At 32.2% G+C, this 12,818-nt stretch overlaps 1 long non-coding RNA gene across 1 annotated transcript; it reads left to right on the forward strand.

The window, feature by feature from the left end:
• Positions 1 to 900: 900 nt before the first annotated feature.
• Positions 901 to 2,821, forward strand: LOC108450821 (uncharacterized). The gene is made up of 3 exons (XR_008275819.1): positions 901 to 948; positions 1,727 to 1,803; positions 2,712 to 2,821. It is a non-coding gene; the product is annotated as an uncharacterized LOC108450821 (long non-coding RNA).
• Positions 2,822 to 12,818: the final 9,997 nt, after the last annotated feature.

Below are 12,818 nucleotides of genomic sequence, written 5' to 3' on the forward strand. Positions count from 1 at the left end.
ATAATACATAAAAATATAATATTTAATAATGAATTTTAAAATAGATAATATATGATAGTATATAAAAATAATAATAAATGAAATAATTTATAATATATAATATAAAATGTAAGTTTTAAAATACTGTATAATATAAATAAATAAATATATAAGATATATAAGTTAAAATATAATATATAATAATAATTTACAAATTTTGAAAATATAAATAATATAATAAATAATATATATAATAAATTAAAAATAAGTTTAAAAGTATACAAAAAGGGTGAAATTAAAAAAGGTTGAAAAACTAAGATAGACGAAGAATAAAATAAGAACAAACCAGAGAGAGTAAGAACGCAAGAGGGAGAGAAATTTGAGTGAATGCTTTCAAGAATTCTTATTGCTTCCCAAAACTCAAGTGTTTTACAATAAAGGGAGAGGCCTTTATTTATAGTTGAGCCTCCCCAAATCCAACGGTACAGATCAATTACATCAACGGTTAAGATCAAAGGATATCTACAAATTAAATCTCCAAGATTACAAAATCATATCTTCTAAGATTGTATATCATATCTAAGATTGCAATCATATCTAAGATTGTATCATATCTAAGATTGCAATCATATCTAAGATTGTATCATATCTAAGATTACATATCATTGAAGATTATATTTCCATATGAGTCAAGCTTGTAGATGGACCTTAAATCTTTTCAAGTAATGGGCCATTCCGATCGGGCCAAATTATATTTGTAATTCTGGACTGAACTTGGACTTCGTTTTTTTTGGGGGGTTTATTATTTTAAATACTGAAATGGGCCGGGCAAATTGAGTGTCTACAACTTTGATTAAGTTCTTTTTTTGTATAAAGTTTGGTCTTCTAAAAATCTTTCCTGTCTCAAACTCAACAGGTAGTCAATAAGCACTAAAACTGATTTTTCACAGTTTTCTTCTTCTATTTCAGGTATGTTAAGCTTCTCTTTTACCATTTTTTTTATTTTCTGTAATCTTTTGCTATTTTGGGTCTCTTGTAATATAAATTTCTTTCTTTTCTTTCTTTTTTTGCAGCATTTTCAATAGCTGCGTACCATGGTTTTGAGTTCATATTTCGAATGGCAAACCGATGTGCCAATGAATGAAAGAAAACAGCTTGAAGTTGAGAGTGAGACTCACTTGTCGCGCAGATGGTCTTGAATGCTATTGGAATGCATTTGAGTTGCCTTATACTTTTCCCCGCTTCTTACCTTGACCCTCAAAACTACACTTCATTACTTCCATTATATTCCATTCCACCTGAAGTCATCCCATATGAAACTTTCACGATCCATTGGTGATATAACAAGAACCACCTAGCCTTAATTGTTAGATGACAACCACCTAGCCTTTCACCTCTTCTTAACTACTAGTTTATTGCTTTTATGGTCGTTGTTTGTGTAATTGCTTATATGTAATTTCCATATTCTTTTGTGATTTAAAATTGGATCCTGTTCAGGCTCTTTCGTAAGTTGCTACTAGAGAATTTCATGCTTGTTTCTTCTATTTTGGATGACATGTGTTACCGGGTAGTCCTCATGCATGAACTAAACTTTGGCTTGTGCTTTCTAGTCTCTGAAACTCAACTGTGTATATATTTTTCTCAATAGTACTGAATTCTTAGAGTTACTGTGGGGTTTTGCCGTTGCTGCTGGTAAGCAAAGTAACTATTAATTATCCATAGAACTGACCATAAATCTTAGTTTTAGAAGCAACACCGAAGACTATTCTGGACCTGATGGATTTAGATGGACTCAATCTTTACCATGTTAAGAGTCATTTACAAGTAAGTGTTTATATTTAACTTACTCGTTTCCATTTTAGCCCTTAAAACCAACCTTCCTTATGAGGGTTTATCATTTATTCCCCTAATGTTACTAAATTCCAGAAATTTAGACTGGGAAAATTTTGGGTGAAGGATTGGCAGGACACATCCAAAAATGGTAGGTCTTGTTATATCTACCCTCTTTCATTCTTAATGTTATATTAAACATGCGAATTGATTCATAAAATAATCACAAAGATATTTAAAAGATTGAAATATATAAGAGAAGTTATTGTGAGAAACTAGGAAGTCAAAATTTTCTTTTCTTATCATTGTATGGTTATGAGTTTAATATATGTTGCAAGCTTACTAATCTTTTATTTGTAAATAAAGATCAGTGGATTCATGAATAAATTAACAACAATTGACATTTTTTTCTATATGCTGACACTCAAAACTCTTTTGACATTTTTTCAAACCAGTACTCTCCAAGCTTCACCATTGATTCATGCTTGTTCATGAGTAATTGAGTATATAAACTTTCTTTAATTTACGACTTTTTGGTTCAAGTCTAATTTTCATTGTATATAAACATTATTTATATCTTCTTTATTTTATATACTGGTCCTGTTCCATGGTCATCCTCTTTATTCATTATAGGTTCCTTACAATCTCATTTAAATATTTCGATTTGCTTGTTTGATTTTTGTTATAATTTAGATTGATTTGAATTCAAAATTTCGGAAACCAAAATATTTTGGTTTGATGTGATTATTCCTTAAAACCAATCCAAACCAGTCCATACTCATCCTTAGACTTAGCTGAAATCGTTGCTTAATTTTATTAGGTTAGAACACAATAATTTAGCCTTTGTGAATTGTTTCTTTATTTTTTCTATTAATCATTCATGATTACATTTATCTCTTTAGGAATTACTTGAGTTAGGGGAGAGTGTTGGAACACAAAGTCGGGGTCTCACCCAAGAACTTATTTCATTGCTACCTGTTTCAAAATACAAGTGCAGCTTATTCTCAAGGAAAGAGAGGTACTGCTTATGCTTTATCTTTGCCTCGTTAAAATGTGATTTACTTTTATCAGCTGCTGCTTTTTGGTCTTCCACAGATTTTAAATTGAAATACTCAACAACCCTTGTTTATCTTGGCATAAGTTTTATTTGTTAATTTTTTCCTTTATGCCACTGTTTTAAGAGATTGGATATGTACTTGGCTGTAATGGAGTTCCTCAAACTTTCAAACCAGTAACATTTCTGAATTTGTGATCATTAACTCCATAGTAGAGCCATTAATTTCATATCCGTATCCTCATGTGTCCTATACTTGCACGTTGAAGTGCTTTTGCATTTGAAATTTTCTTTCTTAATCAGTTTTCTTTAAAAGGGTCTGCTTGAACGATTTAGTGTTTTATCTAAAATTAGAAGACATTTTCTTGATTGTTATTAATTTTTTCTTTTACCAACTAGCCTATTTTCTCGTAGTTGTTCACGCTAGTGGTAGGATGATTATCTCTAGTGATGGTGTTTGGGATGCAGTTGTCTAATTTTGCCCAAAGTAATTAAGCTAATTTTATGCTACATTCTAACTATCATTTTTTTCTTTATGGATTTTCACTAGCGTTGATGATGCAAATTAATCATTATTCATTCCAATATATTTGAAGAAATTAACATTTGTTCGATAAAATATAGTATATATTCTCTGCTCCTATCTAATTTATCATCAATTTGCCTTCTCAACGATCGTTATTTTACCGTAATCTCCACCGATTGAATCATACCTTTGAAACATGCGATCTATAATTTCATCGTAAGTGATGGAGTTACCATAATATAGCTCTTTTATGTTTTGACTGGTGGAAAATGGAACAGAAAAACCAACTACACTAGATTGCGGTCCAAGAACAATTTGCGAAGGCACATAATGGTCGGCTCCTACCTCTACAAATGCATGTGGGAGGCATTGCAAAGAACGAATAAGAATGATATTGATCAACATGCAGCTTGACACCGTATGTGCTTTGAATTTGAATTCAGTGTGAGTTTCAGATATTTTATGTGCAAAAAGTATTAGAGTGCCTTATGTTTGTATGTTAGTTAAGCAGATTATAGATAGAACTCGCAGAGGATCAACTAATTAGTTGATCAAAAACTACACCTAGTTTTGTAATAGTCTACTTGCATATTTGCATATATTTAATAATAATCTCGTGTCAACTAATTATTCTATTTTTATTTAATTGTTTTGTTTTCAACCTTTTATTTTTATTTGAGTTGAAAGAAGAAAAAACGAATTGTAATTTTGACTTAGAAAATAGAATATTCATTAGCAACTTAATCAATTTAAATAATCAATATTGATATTTCACATAGGAATGGATATTCAAATCTTATATTTTACATGGTTATGATTTAAGTCTTTATTTCATTTAAGTAATTTCATTATAATACCTTATTTTATTGATATCTTTATATTTAATTTCATTTTTATTTTTATTTTAGTTTTGATTCAAAATTTTATCTTTATTTTAATATTTAAGATAACTTGAGTTTTAACTTTTGGATTTTAATTGTGTTATTAATTTATTATTTTAAATTTTAAATTTAAATTCTTTAATTTTGTATGTAGTTTTAAAGTTAAAATTTTAATAGAAAATTTAATTTGATAATGAATTTTAATAGAAAATTTTTATATTTATATCATGGATATTATTCTTCTCAATATTTTGATAATGAATTTTAAACTTTTATATTTTTCATGACCTTTATAATATTTTATTATTTTTTTAAATTTTATGACCTTTAGCGGCGTTTTTGTGAAAAGCGCCGCTAAAGGTCATGACTTTTAGCGGCGTTTGTGGGAAAAGCGTCGCTAAAGTTCATGACATTTAACGACGTTTGTGGGAAAGCGCCGCTAAAGGTCATGACCTTTAGCGGCGTTTTTTTAAATAAACGCTACAAAATTTAGCGACGTTATCTATAGCGGCGTTTTTTGCGGCGCTTGTAAAAACGTCATAAATAGTTTTAGCGGCGCTTAAAAGCGTCGCTAAAGACCTTAAAAACGCCGCTAAAAGTTAATTTTGCTGCAGTGATCACATTCCTATGTTAATACAAAACTGGTTGAGATGGAAAATTTAAAACCTGAATTGTCCAGAGCAACGATAGAAGTGTCTAGTCCATTTGGGCAAACTATGTTAGTAAATCAGATATGTCGAAGATGTCCATTAATGATTCAGGATAAAATCTTTTCTATTGATTTGTTGATTATGTCATTTGGCGACTTTGATGTTATACTGGGTTTGGATTGGCTATCAGAACATGGAGTAATTTTGGACTGTTACAAAAAAAATTCACTATTCAAAATGAAGGTTGTGATCGAATTGAAGTAAATGGTATTCGGACCAGTGGGACAGTTCGTGTTATTTCAACAATTAAAGCTAGTAAGCTTTTTAATCAAGGATGTGCTGCTTTCTTAGCATATGTTATTAATTCCGATTCAGTTGAGAGTCAGTGTAGTAAAATCTGAACTGTACGTGAATTTCCTGATGTGTTTTCTGAAGAATTGCCTGGATTACCTCATGATCGGGAAGTTGAATTTGTGATTGAAGTATACCCGGGTACAGATCCAGTGTCAATACCTCCATATCGTATGTCACCCACTGAATTAAAAAAATTGAAGATACAATTGCAAGATTTATTGGACCGAGGTTTTATACGACCTAGTGCATCATGTGGGGAGCTCCAGTGTTATTCGTTAAAAAGAAAGATGGTTCGATGCGGTTGTGTATTGGTTACCGACAATTGAACAAGGTGACTGTTAAAAATAAATACCTGTTACCTCATATTGACGATCTATTTGATCAACTAAAAGGAGCTTCTATGTTTTCAAAAATTGATTTGAGGTCGGGATATTATCAACTAAAGGTAAAGAAGAGTGATGTACCGAAGACAACATTCTGTACACGGTATGGACATTATGAATTTTTGGTGATGCCATTGGGATTAACAAATGCTCCGGCTGCTTTTATGGATCTTATGAACTGGATTTTTCAGCCATACTTGGATCAATTCGTAGTGGTTTTTATTGATGATATTCTAGTGTATTCAAAGCCAGAAACTGAACATGAACAACATCTTCAAATTGTTTTGCAAATATTGCGAGAGAAACAATTGTATTAAAAATTGAGTAAGTGTGAGTTTTGGTTAACAGAAGTTGTATTTCTTGGTCATGTAGTATCAGCAGACGGGATTAGAGTAGATCCAAAGAAGATTGAAGCCATAATTTAATGGAAAGTTACCAGAAATGTGTCAAAGGTATGTAGTTTCCTTGGTTTGGCCAGATATTATCGAAGGTTTGTGAATGGATTTTCAAAGATAGCTTTACTGATGACAAAGTTGTTACAAAAGAATGTTCCATTTGTTTGGAGTGAACAATGTCAGAAAAGTTTTGAAACGTTGAAGCAAGTGTTAACAGAAGCACCAGTATTGACTTTATCAGAGTCGGGAAAAGATTTTTTATGTACATCGATGCTTCCTTAAATGGTCTCGGGTGTGTACTGATGCAAAGTGGAAAAGTAATTGCTTATGCTTCGCGACAATTGAAACCATATGAACGTAATTATCCGACTCATGATCTGGAATTAGCAGTGATGATTTTTGCTCTAAAGATTTGGAGACATTATCTATATGGTGAGAAATGTTATATCTACACTGATCATAAAAATCTCAAGTATCTTCTGTCATAGAAAGAGTTGAATTTGAGACAGCGTCGGTAGATAGAACTTTTAAAAGTTTATGATTGTGTTATTAACTATGATCCGGGAAAAGCTAATGTGGTAGCAGACGCATTAAGTAGGAAGGCTGTAACTGAATTGAGAGTAATGTTTACACAGCTCAGTATTGTTGATGATGGAAGTCTTTTGGCTGAATTGAGAGTAAAACCAATAATGTTTGATCAAATCAGAATGGAACAGTTAGAAGATGAAAGGTTAATGAAGAAGAGAGATATGGTGCAAGATGGTATGATAGAAAATTTTAGTATTGATGAACATGATTGTTTAAGATATCAGAATCGGTTTTGGATTCCAACTACTTCAGAATTGAAAGAGTCAATACCCCGAGAAGCACATGACAGTTCTTTTGCATTACATCCTGGAGGAACAAAGATGTACCGTGATTTATGAGAACTTTATTGGTGGCCAAGTATGAAGAAAGATATAGTGGAATATGTAGCTAAATGTTTGACATGTCAGTGAGTCAAAGCTGAGCATCAGGTTCCGACTAGATTACTTTAGCCTATTAATATTCGTAAATGAAAATGGGACTGTATCACAATAGACTTTGTAACTGGGTCACCATTGTTAGCAAGTAAGAAAAATGCTATGTGGGTAATTGTTGATCGACTCACAAAGTCAGCTCATTTTATAGTAGTCAGAATGGATTGGTCACTTCAAAAGTTGGTAGAAACTTATATTCAAGAAATTGTGAGACTACATGGTATTCTTGTATCAATAATTTTCGATCGGGATCCACGGTTTACATGGAGGTTCTGGAAATAGTTGCATGAGTCTCTTGGTACTCGACTTTATTTTAGTACATCTTTTCATCCACAGACTGATGGACAGTCAGAATGAGTCATTCAGATTTTAGAAGACATGCTCCGAGCTTGTATCATTGATTTTGAATCATGTTGGGAACGTTATTTACCGTTAGCTAAGTTTGTATATAATAATAGTTTCCAATCAATTATTCAAATGGCACCGTATGAAGCTTTATATGGTCGGAGATGTCGATCACCAATGTGTTGGACAAAATTACATGAAAGGAAAGTGGTTGGTCCAGAGTTGATTTAAGAAATAGGAAAAAAGATTCGAGAAAGATTAAAGGCAGCTTTTGACATGCAGAAATCATATGCAGATCTGAAATGTCGAGACATAGAGTACTCAGTTAGAGACAAAGTATTTCTTAAAGTCTCTCATTGGAAAAAAATCTTGAGATTTGGTCGAAAGGGCAAATTGAGTCCATGATACATTGGACCGTATGAGATTATAGAAAGAATTAGACTGGTAGCATATTGTTTAACTCTGCCTCCTAAATTACAGAAGATTCATAATGTTTTCCATATTTCAATGTTAAGAAGATACAGATCTGATCCTTCTCATGTGATTTCAACTGAAGATATAGAGATTCGACCTGATTTATCATATGAAGAAGAAAAGGTTAAAATACTGGCACGTGAGGTAAATGAATTACGTAATAAACGAGTTCCTTTAGTAAAAGTGTTATGGAGAACTCATAATATTGAAGAAGCAACGTGGGAACCAGAGGATACAATGAGATCATAGTACCCCCATCTCTTTTTAAGTAAATTTTGAGGACGGAATTTATTAAGGGGGAGAAATGTAACGACCCAAAATTTACGGGTATTGAAAAATTAAATTTTCGGGTCATCATTTCTGCAAAAATTTGTAAATATTATTATAAATATTTATGAAGCTAGTAGTGTGGTTAATTAGATTTTTAGTTAAGTGAATTAGCCTGAATTAAGGCTAATTTAGTTGAAGGACTAGATTGAATATAAGGTAAAAATTGAATTGTAGAATAAAGAAAAGTCAAAGGACTAAATTAGTAAATAAACCAAAAAGAAAAAAGTGTATAGTAAAATATATGGTACATGTGTAATATACATGTTTGCACATTTGTAAATACTTATATGTATTTACTTATTATATAAGTAAATAATAATTATTACTAAATATAATATAATAATATAATAAAGTATAAAATAAAATAAAAAGGAATAAAGAAATAAAGTAAAGAAAATAGAATAGGGAAAGAAATGAAAGTGGGGGAAAGAAAGAAGGAAAGAAAAAGAAAAGGAAAAATAGGGTTTTGAGGTTTGAAGCTTAATTGGTAAGTCAATTTAGTCTCTTTTCTTGTAATTTTGATGTTTTTGGAACCCTAGAACAAAGCCCTACTTGAATTATGTTGAAATTGAGAAAGTTAGTGAATTTTTTGATGTTAATTAAGTTGAACAAATAGATGAATTATGAGATAAAATGATGGAAATTCAAGTTAGAAGTGAGAGAATGATTGAATTGTAAAAAGAGATAAAAGTTTTGTTATAGTAGGGACTAAATTGACTAAATTGTAGAATTAGTGTTTTATGGAGGAAGTTAAATGTTAAAACTTGTTAAAGATGGATTAGAATGAAACTATTGGATTGGTTTTGAAGAAAAAAAATTAGTTATGGCTTAAGGACTAAATTGGAATTTATACAAAAGTTGTGTAGAAATTGAAATGTATAGTGTGAAATGGTACATTGATAATTTTTAATTGCTTAATTTTCCGTGGCTAACGTAGTACCAAAAACGTCAACAAAGAAAGGAAAAGAGAGAGTGGAAGAAGAGTAACTTAAGAATTACGGTTTGTATTTCTATAAACTGAGTTTTTAAGTTAAATGTTGTATGTATTGCTTTGTAATGTATAGTAAGTAAATTAAAGGTAAGTATTGTTAAATTTGAAATGTATTATCTGTTATACAAAAATTTGAAAGTGTAAATCCTATTAACAGTGTTGGGCTAGTCGGATATAGTTGGCATGCCATAGGATTAGAAGTGTTCAGGGATATTCTGACTTTGTTTCAATGAGGCACTATAAGTGTCGACTACTATTACTGTTCCGGATTCATTCCGATGAGGTACTCTGTGTACCGCTACTGCTACTGTTACTATTACTGTTACAGTGTATTCCTACTTCGGCCGATGAAACACTGTATACTATCCCAGTGTGTGGGTTGGATCCGAGTATCCGTCCAGATCCGAGTTATGTTAATAGGGGTAATTTAATGTACTAAACTATTGAATGATTGTGCCACTGTACTGAAAATCGACTATTTCTGACTGATATCATTGAACTGAATGTTTCATTGAAAAAGAACTTTAAATATAACTAGTGCCAATAGATTTGAATTAAGTAACTTAAATGCATTTTGATGTTAATATTTATTTAAGTGTTAGATTATAGAAATACTACTGAGTGCATACTCAGCGTACGATTTGTTTTCTGTGCGCAGGGACTAGGTACAAAAAAAAGCTAGGGACTCAGCATCCAAGCCAATCCTGGACTCAAAGTGGTGAAATATTTTTTTTTTTGGTGTAAATGATAGTGAATTAACATGAAAGATGTTAAAGCATGGTATGAAATATACATATTTTGGAAGTTAAATTTACATGAATTTGATCAGGATGATTATGTTGTATGATTTCGATATGAATTAGGGTACCAATGAGGGTACATTGGTTGGATGATTTATTGTTTAATTGGACATGTATTAAGTGTGTTTAATCGAGTTCTGGTTGATTTAAAAGTTGAGGAAATTATTAGCTTGAAGCTTAAGTTATGCAGGGTTGGTAAACTTAAGACAAAAGGCTCATTTTGAGTCCACATGGGCTGGCACACGGGCGTGTGATAAGACCGTGGAGGCACACGGCTTGTACACGGGTATGTTGAAATGACCGTGTGTCCCCTGCATCCTTAAATGTGAAGTCAAGATAGTACATGGGCAAAAGACACGGCCGTGTGTCTTGGTCGTGTGAAGGACACGGGTTTCAAGCGTTGTCGTGTGTCAAAATTGTGTGAAAATGGCTTAAAAATGGTGAAAAATTAGTTTACCACACGGCCTAGCCACATGGGCGTGTGCCCAGGCCGTGTGCTCCTTTGATGCTTAAGAAATTGCAAGTTAGAATAGCCCACGGGCTGGCCATACGGCCATGGGAGCCACACGGGTTGGCCATATGGGCATATGCCCCTAACTTCAAGAAATTTTTTTTAACGTTCTCAAAAGTTACTGGTTTAGTTCCAAATCACTTCTAAAGCATGTATTGGGCCCCGTAGGCTCGTATTAGGTCTTTTTGGTGAAATTTGAAAAGTTTTGATTTGGAATGAAAATTTATGACTCGATTTTGTACAAATGCTAGTGTATAAGTCTGGTAATGCCTCGTAACCTATTCCGGTGACGGATACGGGTTAGGGGTGTTATAGAAGGGGCCAGGGTTTTGCAACCCTAGTCGATCGATAAGGGTTGACCATAATGCCTAGTAGAATCGGAAGACATTGTAACACGCTATACCTGACCCGATCATCGGGTTTGAACTATAAGGTGTCACATTCATTGTCAAAGCAACTACAATAAAATTTAATACGAATTCACATAGGAATTTAAAGAAAAAAATACAATAATAATCATTCTCAGGTCTTATACGAGCTTACAAAAGCTTTAAAGTTAACTTGAGATCGAATTAAGACTGAAATGTAAAAATTTCAAAATACAGGGTTGAGTCATGATGTCGTCAAATAGTTTGTCACGTCACGATGTCACTTACTGAATTGGCCTTATTGAGACGAGGTTTTCTCGTCTCGTTGTGACATTATAAGTATTTTTTCGTTGTGACGTCACATTCTGTTTCTGCAATTTATTCTTTCTAAACAACCTACAACTTTACCATTCATTTACCAACCAATTAAGCTAACACAAAGACCATCATAACCAAAACCTAAGCAACAATTCATGATATCATTACACCATATATAACCATTTACTAATGTCATAATACCTATAAATCAATTAGTTATGTAACGCCCCAATTTTCGGGAATTCTGTGAATGTTGGCATAGGTTTAATTATGTTAGTGGGCCTCTAGAAAGCCCAAACTTAAGATAGAACCCGACAATTTTAGTTAATTTTTGTTCCATAAGAAAAAGGGGGTGAAATTATGAAATAGGACCTATGTGAAAATGTTTGAAAATGCTATAGGCTAAATTGAAGTGGCCAAATAAATAGGAGTGCAAAATAGGAGGATTTGCATGACAAACCTCCCATTTTACATGAAGTGGCCAGCCATCATGTTGTTGTAGACAAAATGTACACTTGATATCCATAATTTATGGTACAAATTGATACAAATTGATAATAGGTTAGGTAAATGTTCCATGATAATGGGTTAGGTAAATGTTTCATGATAATAGGTTAGGTAAATGTTCCATGATAATGGGTTAGGTAAATGTTTCATGATAAGAATATCATGTCTTTTGTATTAAAGAATTAAATGGATGAAATATGAAGTTTTATTAAAAGAAAAGGGGTGAAAAGAACAAAGTTTTGTCCATCTTTGTTCATCATAGCTGAAAGTTAGAGAAGAGAAAGGAGAGGAGAAAGCTCTTGAGTATTCGGTCATTAGGAGGAGGAAAATTGAAGGTAAGTTCTTGGTACCTTGCTTCTATTTTGAGGTTCATGAGTTCTTCTTGATTCTACCTTAACTCTTGAAGTATATTTTGATTTTTAGTTGTGTTGTGAGCATTTGGTCATGAATTAAAATGAAGGAAATGGTTGTTGTTTCATGTTCTTTTGATGAAAAATGGAAGATATGTGAAGTTGAGCCAAACAAATGAGCATGCATGTGCCTTAGATGCTAAAGGAAAAATCGGCTAACATGTTGTGCTTTGAAATGATGAAATAGAGATTATGCTTAAGTAAAAATCATAGATATGTGATGATTGATTGGTGATATACATGTTTAAATAACATGCATGCAAGATAGGTGTATGAAAGAGTGATTTGGTAATAAATCTGCTTGGGACAGCAGCAGTAACGTGACTTTGGAAAATCACCATAAATTGTGGGAGATGAGTTAGAAGGTGAATAAATTATGTAATTAAAGCTTATTGAGTCTAGTTTCTAATTAAATAAACAAGAACATATTTTGAATTCTGTACAATGGTAAATTTGATTCGTAATGAAGAGTGGTCAGATTAGTCAAACAGTGAAACATGGGAAACTTTGAGAAAAATCTGGTATTGATTGGCTAAACCAAAAATTCTGAAAAATTTATGGATAGAAGATATATGAGTCTATTTTCAAGGAAAATTAGCGGAACTTGATTTGGAGTTTCGTAGCTCCAATTATAAATGATTTAGTAACTGTTGCTCAGGAAGACAGCTTGCAGTGAAATTATGATTATGTGGT

This window comes from Gossypium arboreum, chromosome 12 (genome assembly GCF_025698485.1).
Source record: "Gossypium arboreum isolate Shixiya-1 chromosome 12, ASM2569848v2, whole genome shotgun sequence".
Lineage (NCBI taxonomy): Eukaryota > Viridiplantae > Streptophyta > Magnoliopsida > Malvales > Malvaceae > Gossypium > Gossypium arboreum.